This window comes from Acanthochromis polyacanthus, chromosome 20 (genome assembly GCF_021347895.1).
Source record: "Acanthochromis polyacanthus isolate Apoly-LR-REF ecotype Palm Island chromosome 20, KAUST_Apoly_ChrSc, whole genome shotgun sequence".
NCBI lineage: Eukaryota > Metazoa > Chordata > Actinopteri > Pomacentridae > Acanthochromis > Acanthochromis polyacanthus.
This window is the reverse complement of record NC_067132.1, coordinates 8,027,911-8,037,601: the sequence shown is the minus strand read 5'-3', so window position 1 is coordinate 8,037,601 and position 9,691 is coordinate 8,027,911.

Here is a 9,691-nt window from a genome sequence, read left to right as displayed (position 1 = left end):
AGAGACACGGCTGTGGGTATCACTTTAGAAATTCTCCATAAACCCATGTGGCTTTCCACTCTCAGGTCATTTTGAAGGGCTGAGGGTAAATGTTTAATAAATCTACACTTGGGGTCACCCAGACAATTTCATGTTTTTCATCAAAACTCAAACTTTTATTCATGTGTTAACATAACTACATAAGAGTTTTCTAATCATCAGTCACCCTTTCAACACCATTAGCTAACACAGTGTAGCATTAGAACACAGGAGTGATGGTTGCTGGAAATGTTCCTCTGTACCCCTATGGAGATATTCCATTAAAAATCAGTCGTTTCCAGCTAGAATAGTCATTTACCACATTACCAATGTCTAGACTCTATTTCTGATTAATTTAATGTTATCTTCACTGAAAAAAATGCCTTTCTTCCAAAATAAGGACATTTCTAAGTGGTAGTGTATCTGTTCTACTTGTTAATTTATCTTTAATATTAGAATTCTCCAGATTTTTTTTTTTTTTACTTAATGCTCTAAAATTATTTCTAAGGGTGCTATGTTCTTTTTCTGGTGGATGAACAGTTGTGAACTGTTATATTTATTCATTCGTCTGTCATCACTGAAATTAAACTGAGCACACCTGTGATTTCCAGTTGCTGAAACTGCATGAACATATATATACATATATAAAATGATTAATGAACACCAGAACCTTCTCCATATGGAAAAGAACTACCAGAGCAGCTGAAATCTGACTGTCAGACTGTGTAAAAGTCAGACACCAACTAAAAATCACTGAAAACACATTTGCAGGAATAATCAGAAGAGGCTGAACTAGTCACAGTGCATCAGACTTTTCACAGGCATTATCAATGGAAATCAGAGTTTCTGTGACAGCTCAGACAGTGAGAAGGACTGTACCTATACCTCTGTGGAAGGTGTCCACCTCGCTTGGTCTTTGGCACAAAACTGTAAGATTTACAGAAAACAGACAAATGGTCCAAGCAGTGAAGGATGGAGGATGATGATATGGAGCTGCATGATTCTAAAGGATGTTAGGGAGATTACTTTTATAGATGGGACCATGAATGTTTGTGAATATAACAAAATACTCACTGAGTAGGTGACTCCCAGTCTGCAGAAGCTTGGCAGAAGAGAAGTATTCCAGCATGATAACATTATGAAACATGCTGCCAAAATCACATAAGAGTTTCTAAAGAGGAAAAAAGTGACAATAATGGCAAAAGTGTCATGTGACCTGGATCCAACTGAACACATTTGGGGTATTTTAAAGAGAAAACACACAACTAGTCCAGCAAAGAGCAGCTGAAAACAAAACCTGAAGAATGGCAGAATATCTCTCCAGAAATGTGTTATTGTCCATGTAGAGGTGGATTGATTCTGTGATTTAAAATGAAGGTGAAAATATGAAGCACTTAAAAAAAATGAAAGATTTTTAGTTGCAAAAGATGTACTGAGCTCCTACTGAAGGATCTGTATTTTAACACAGCAAATCTAAACAGTTAGTTTTTGACTTTAAATCAAAGCAGATATTTAGTGTTCAGCTTCGAAGTAAAGCAGTTATTACCTCCACTAAGGTATGAGTTCTGTGACGATTGGCATCAGTCTGTCTGTCTGTCTGTCTGTCTGTTAGCAACATTGCTCTAAAACAGATTTGGATGAAATTTTCAGGGAAGGTCAGAAATGACACAAAGACCAAGTGATTAGATTTTGACAGTGATGAGGCTTATAGTCTGGATCCACAGATTTGTTAAAAATTTCTGTATAATTGCAAGTTAGTGGCACGGTGTCACTGTAACCATGGCAACAAGTGAACACTACGTGACCTGCCTGCTGACGATCAAGATTGTGATCCTACTACAAATCAACCGCTGAGGACTTATCGGTACTTATCCGTTGGAAATGATACAGTGACTGATTAAATTATGGGGGTGTTTCTGAGTCCCATCAATTCACGTCGCCAGCTACATATTTAGGTCACGTGATTCAGTATCGTACACATACATAACACACCCCTGTGCTCAGCTCAAGGTCATTTTGTTTGTGGGTATATCTAAATTAAACGACCGCATTCTATGTTGCCATTCTGACCATCAATAACTAGTAAACAAATTCTGTATTTCTAAAAAAAAAAAAATTTAAAAAGAGGTACTGCACTCTCTGAGTGCTTTTCTCGTTATTAGATTATCACTTAAATTGACATTTAGATGATATTGCACTGTTTTTACATTGATGTATATATTGTCAAAGAGGAAAGACAAAAACATTTTCACATCATGTGTTTTACAAACTGACTAACTTTAACCAGTGGCATGTTGAATGCATTTCTGCTAGCTTTCACAGTAATAGTAATGATAATAACAGACCTCTGTGACCTCAGTAAACTGATTAGTGACCTTTTGAACACATGATGGTGCTAGATTAACACTTGTACCAAATTTCATGTCAATCCATCTAACAGCTTTCAGAGATATTTTAGAACAAATAACTTATATTGAGACCTGAGCTGCTAGTGTGGCCTGAGTGTGGAGAAGAGACCTACGCGCCTCCTACATCTACATATCGCTTCCTGGGGACATTGGTTCTGAACTGGACACATGAACGTGCAATTCTAAGTACAAAACAGTCACAAAATGAATGTGAACATTTGCAGGAGAGCATGTTTAATTTGTAGTCTTCTTCAAACAAGAGAGTGTATTCTTTCCTTTGTGCTGGAGGATTTTTCCTTAGAGAGACTCTCCAAATTTGTTTGATACTTCTGTGCTTTTGTGGTGGGAGGAACATCCACAGTGAGGCCTTCTGTGAGCCGACAGCTGAGAGGAGGAGGAGGAGGCTCTCTGAAGACTGCGATGGTGACAATGAAGACAAGGTGTCAGAATCTCATCAGGAAACAGATGAGGATTCATCTCTGAGGTGAGCAGGTAGAAGAGCTGCTACGAGCTTCTTTAGTTATATCAGTGTAGCCACTTACCATCAGTAATGGAGGAACACAAAGGCAGTAAGACACACTGTAGTCCTTGAAGCACACGGGCCCTGTAAGGACAAAAAGGTGAACATTTAAGGCAGTGTAAAGAGATGTCACGCCTTTTTTATGTGCTTATCCACTGACCTCCAGCAGCCAATCAGGTGGCAGCTTTGGAGGCGACACTTGAAGGTCCAGGCTCCTCTGAGGAGGACAGGACAATGGGATTACACACAACACACACAGCCGAGACTCAGGAGAGAGCAGAAATGGATATTTGCTTGTGTGTGTTTCCTGTATGCGTGGGAGGACCAAAGCACACAAGAGTGGGTAGTTGGGTGGAGGTGTGTTACTTCCAGCATGGTGCAGTGTGTGTGTGTGTGTGTGTGTGTGTGTGTGTGTGTGTGTGTGTGTGTGTGTGTGTGTGTGTGTGTGTGTGTGTGTGTGTGTGTGTGTGCGTGGCAGGTGGGTGGTAGCTTTTCAAAGAGCAGACCATTTAATTGAATTCTGTGCAGCTCCTTGTTATTCTAGTCATGACTGAGAGCTGCTCCATGTTGTCCCGGCAGTGTGGGAGGGCCAGCCGTACCTGCAAACACTGGATAGTTTGCACTCTCTGTCAGTGTGTGTATGAATGTGTGTAGAAATATATATATGTAATTATATATCGTGTGTGTGTGTGTGTGTGTGTGTAGACGCAGGAGTTGTGAGGTGCTTGTGGTTGCGCTGGTGTTTTTCTAGCGCAACTTGAGTCCCGATGTGGTAACGAGGAGGGGAAGTGGTGAAAGTCAGCCCTGAACCTCACCCTGAAAAGAAAGCATGAAACTGCCAGAGCATTAATACTAAATATACGTGTGTGTGTGTGTGTGTGTGTGTGTGTGTGTGTGTGTGTGTGTGTGTGTGTGTGTGTGTGTGTGTGTGTGTGTGTGTGTGTGTGTGTGTGTGAACAAAAGAGAGAGAGTGAAAGTGAGAGATTTGAGAATGAGTGCATGTACAGCTTTTAACTCATTGTCCTTATTACAAAGCAACCCAAACTGCTGAAAAGAGGACAAAACAACACAGTTCCTAACACACGTTCTGTTCAGGAATAGAGAAGATATGATGCCTAATAAAATGAATAGAGTCTCTGAGCAATTACAAGCTTAAACGATGATGCATAAATTTCATTTATAGATAGATTTCACCAGGGCTTATCTCTGAGAAACACTGTAATAGGATTCAGCTGGAAGGCAAGAGCAGAAAAGTGTGTGTGTGTGTGTGTGTGTGTGTGTGTGTGTGTGTGTGTGTGTGTGTGTGTGTGTGTGTGTGTCTGTGTGTCTGTGTGTGTGTGTGTGTGTGTCTGTGTGTCTGTGTGTGTGTGTGTGTGTGTCTGTGTGTGTGTGCGATGAGGAGACATAAAGCTTTATTTGTGATTAAGGTGATTGGTAAAAGGTGACCAGGATCCAGGATAATGACTCTCTGTTAAACAAGGACACAGAAAACCGTAGTGGATCTCAACATGGTTAACGATTGGTTTCATATTACTGTAGCTGAAGGGTAATTCTCCAGGGAGATGTTTGAGGTACAAGCTAAATACAGAACAATCCAATCAACCCTTACTACACACACACACACACACACACACACACACACACACACACACACACACACACACACACACACACACACACTGACCTCCTTCCTGGTGACCCTGCCATCCTTTGACCGCTGCAGCTGGACACATTCCTGTGTGCAGATGTTGCCGATTGTTTCCTTAATTTTCACTAAACGGGGTGAATAAGTGAATACCTTTCATAATGTGCAGTCACATAAACTGACCAGTCACATGTTTGTCTCTGCGTCTCTCATCATATGCAGTCGTACTGTATGTTATGCTTTTTAAAAGCTGGATTATCTACTTATGATAGTGTCTCAGATGCAGTTCTTATCTGTACAAGTGTAAATCAGGATACAAATCACACACAGGATTTTACAGGATAGTGACTTTTCAGAGTAGAAAACATGCAACACATCCACAATTTCCTGATTACTTACTGTTGATAGGTCACAATATATTGAAGTTTACAGTAGTGTTCAGTGTTGTTCAGAATATCAAGTTATGTTTTGTTATATGTTTTACTATGGCTGCGCCACAGTGGTTTAGTGGTTCGCACCGTCGCTGAGAAGATCCCTGGTTCACGTACCAGGCTGGGCCTGGAATGATTCTGCATGGAGTTTGTATGTTCTCCCTGGGCATGGGGGGGTTTCTCCAGATACTCTGGCTTTCTCCCAGAGTCCAAAAATATGCTGAGGTTAATTGGCAACTCTAAATCGTCCGTAGGTGTGAATGTGAGTGTGATTGTTTGTGTCTATACAGATATGGAAAAAATTATTATACCACCCTTGTTTTCTTCAATTTCTTATTCATTTTAATGTCTGCTACAACTAAAGGTACATTTGTTTGGAAAAATATAATGATAACAACAAAAATAGCTCATAAGTGTTTAATTTAAGAGCTGATATGAAGACATTTTTCATGGTTTTCTTGATAATAACCAAAATCACTTCAGTTGTTCCATCAATAACTATGGCATTATGAAAACACAGGTTTTCCTTTGGATTTAGATCTGGTGATTGAGCAAAAGAAGACTGTTTTCAAGCTGGTGCGTGGGCATTGGTGGTGCAAGTCAGTGGTTCAAACCCCGATGCAGCCACTGACGGGCCCTTGAACAAGGCCCTTAACCCTTCCATCTCCAGGGGTGCTGTACTATGGCTGACCCTGCACTCTGACCCCGATTGGGATATGTAAAATCCAACATTTCACAGTGCTGTAATGTATTTGTGACAAATAATTGTTATTGTCCTTTCGTTGATCAAGGGCTTCTTCCTGCCCTGTGTGACCTCAGACCAGTTTCAAGAAATCAGTTTCCAACTGTCCCTGTTGAACAAGTCACATTATGTTATGTTGAGTTATGTTACGCTATGTTATATGTAGCACCTACTTTACATTATGTTATTTAACATTATTACATTACTGTGCTGTTTTGGTACATCTGTGTTATATTTATGTTTGTTTATGTTTATTACTATGTTATATTTTGCTATGTCACTGTTATATAATGTTATATCAAGGCTAAATAAATTCCATCTTAAGCAGTATTATTTTTACAAGACATACAGCGAGCTGTAAAACAAATGTCACAGCTGTGGTTAAGTGAGGATTACTGAGAGGGAGAGGTGATATCAGCATTAGTATAATTGTCAGTACATGGCAGCATATTGTGGGTCCAGGACTGCCTGCCCTGTGAAAGAGCAAATCAGAACAACAGAGGGGTCATTGGGCCAGAAAAACATAATGTGCTCACATAGTTGAATAAAACTATGAATACAACATCTACAAGCATGTTTTGTATGAAGTCATTATGCTTTATTGGGTCTTCTTATTCATCTTTGTCATGTTTTTTTTAACACATAGTGTAATATATATATGTATGAAATGTCTTAATGTTGGCCTGTGTTGTGCGTCATCTCATTACATCCTGCATTACTAAGCTGTCCTAAATGATCCGTCATTATGTCTAATTTTATGATGTCTAATGTTAGCTTCTATTGTCATATCACTCTACTGTCATTCCATTATGTTAGGTTGCTTTATTTTATGTGCCCCTACACAGATACAACTATGTAGTCCAACACAAAGTACCTGTTGCTAGATGCTGACTTCAACTGATCATTTAAAGAGTCAATATCTCTAGAAATGCTGAATCATTTCTTTGAATGACTGATTATGGCCTCAATAGCCTGATAAATGCGTTGATGAGTAGTTGTAGACGATTGCTCTGTTTTTGAGGTGTGAAGGCCACAAGTCTGCTTTGTCCTTTCTGATTGACAGCTGTGATTGACAGCTGATTCATCTGCTGCACGTGAACTCATCTCGCCTTTGACTTTTGAAAAATTAGGACTTTTCTTCAGGTTGCTGTCACCATATATTTAGCTCTGTTTTATGTTAGTACCAAATTATAACACCAACTATGCTAATAAAGTGCTGCTAAATAGTGGTTAAGAGAAAGTTGAGGTGTGATCTTGAGCTGAATGTGTAATTGTTTGAGAGATGTGCTGGCCTGTGAAGACAATAAATACATTTCCTTTGTCTTCCTGTGTGTCTCATACCGGGGGCTGATAAACAGATTTTCAGTTATGTATGAGCTTCTGCTGACCAGAGTGTTAAATCGGAGCTCTGAAACAGCAATTTGTCACATGAAGTGGCATATTAACCTGCCCCTTTACACATATCCGCACACTCACACACACATAATGTCTCTGTGTACGTTCTGCTATTTAGTGGCTGAGTAAATGAACATGATATTTAAGTGACTGCTATTTCCTGAGCACCGGTTTTTCTTTCCTCCTCCTCCTCACGGCTTTTCTCTAAATTTCCCTGGGGAGCTTCAGCCCCCCGGGTTTGGCTCGGTGTCAGAGTCCCGGCAGCCATGATACTTCATCAGGCTTCTGCACCATTATTGGCAAGAGCACTCCATATCCTCTTAGCAGTTATAGCTTTTCAATTTTCCTTTGAAATGCTGAGCCCAGCAGAACATATGGCAATATCTTGGCTTTAAGTCGTGGATTGGCCTGAAAGCCTGTAAAACGTCCCTGCATCCTGAACATGGAGCCACAGGCTGCACATTGGCTGACCTTTGTGTTGGGTTTCAGAGCGGAGCTGTGCGCTGCTATGACCACTGTTAAAGACATTTATAATAGGTACAATTACAAGATGCTGCTGGACGCTTTGACACCATAATGTTACAGTGTGAGCTGTCCTATAAACCATTATTCCACCAGCAGCCCCCCCTCTAAATGTCCCCAGGGGCCCCTTTAACATGATGGCGGAGTGAAAGCTCTGACAGATTATTCTGTCTTTCTCTGTCTTCCTCCAACACTCTCACAAACTCTCCTGCATGCTCAGGTAGCTGTAGTACAACCACACAGGCTGCACCACAGACAAAGAGAAGCTGAACTCCCTCCTACCTCCACCTGCCACCCCTTTAAACTTTTTTTGACTTATGGACTTTCCCAAACATGGCACCAAAGTTCTCTTTTCAATACAGAGTGAGACCAGCTTCTGGGAAGAGAAAAGAAAACAGTGAAGCAGAGAACTATCAAATATGTTCACCAGCTATTGTATCATTTTCAGCTCCTCCACTGACTATGGATTTTTAGTCCATTCCATTACTAATTCATGCTGGTGGAGGGGCCGGGGCTGGAGGGGCAGGAGGAGGGTCGACCCTCCTGGAAACCTGATCTGGATCAATAGAGTTGACCTTGGACAGGGCTGTTACCAGACAGACTGGACTGGAAGGACTAATCGCTGAGGGTCTGTACAGGGCCTTTATTTATATATATTTACACAATTTGGTGTAAAACTGTAGATTTAAGTAACATTTTGTAAAAAATTCCTAATCCTTTTTAATTCCTTATTGTAACCACTGGCTAACTAGCTGTGAGAAGCAGGTGACCTTTGTAATAGCCAAACATATAACCATTCCATGGAAGTTATTAGGCAGGTATTCAAATTGTAGGTAAAACAACAACACTCACACGTTTCTTCAAACCTGCAAGGAACAGTCTCCCAAGCCTCCTCTGTATTTCTCTATGATCATTGTTTTTATTATTATTTCAAATTCTGCATCATAAATCCAAAATTGTTGTATGGTGGAGGAAATGTGTCTGTCACCTGTGGAATATCTATAGAAAACTTTTGTTCTACAGAAACAAAGATATTCTCTGAGCAGCTGTATCCCGGGAACACCTGCACAATCCATTTGACTTTTTTTGTTTTTCTTTCAATGTCATAGTTCTATTCTGATGATCAGGGAAAACATTAATTAATGTTTTGATGTAATTATCTCATAACATATAGAATCTTAACTATGAATTATTGTGCACACTGCACAGTAGAAAAATGTAAGTAAAAACTCTGGGAGGTTTCATGGTGACATCCATTAGTTAAAGCCTTTTCCTTTTCCCACTGTGAGACAGAAATCTCCACTTCAGCAGCATTTACATACACCACACTTTACACTTTTATTCAGTGTGTGTTCTGAAGGTTCCTACTAAGTTTGCACATATGCTGCCCCAAAAAACTAAGGAAACACTTAATTCACTGATATACACTGTGCCATTTATGGAAAACAAAATGATTTAAGGATTAACAGTGGAAACCCAAATTATTAACCCACAGAGGGGCAGATTCACAAGCACTTGTACTTTCTAACTGGACAAATCGATATTCCAGAAGTTTAGCTGATTTGGTGTTTTACTGTGATGATTAAGTGTTCCCTTAATTTTTGGAGCAGTGTATATCATTCCCATCCAATTTACTGAACATTTTATTCCCGAAAATATGACAAATATTTATTTATTCTGTCTGTGGATGGTACTGTCTGATGCCTGGAGTGATAAAACGGCATATCCACATTCCAGTAAAAAAAGAAATTTGTACAGATTTCTGTTCTATTATTATTAACTGTTTCATTATGAGAGATAAAGAGAAAAGAGCTACGCCAACCAAATAATATTTTGCAAAATGCTACATACGAGTACCAGGAGTGCTTGAAGACATGGGCTGCAAAGCCACCATTGTGAGTAATTATATTTGAATAATTCAGTATTACACACAGCATCAGTTCTTCTGATTTAGAGGGCGATACAATATGGTTCAAAAGTTTGAGGTCACCCAGACAATTTCATGATTTC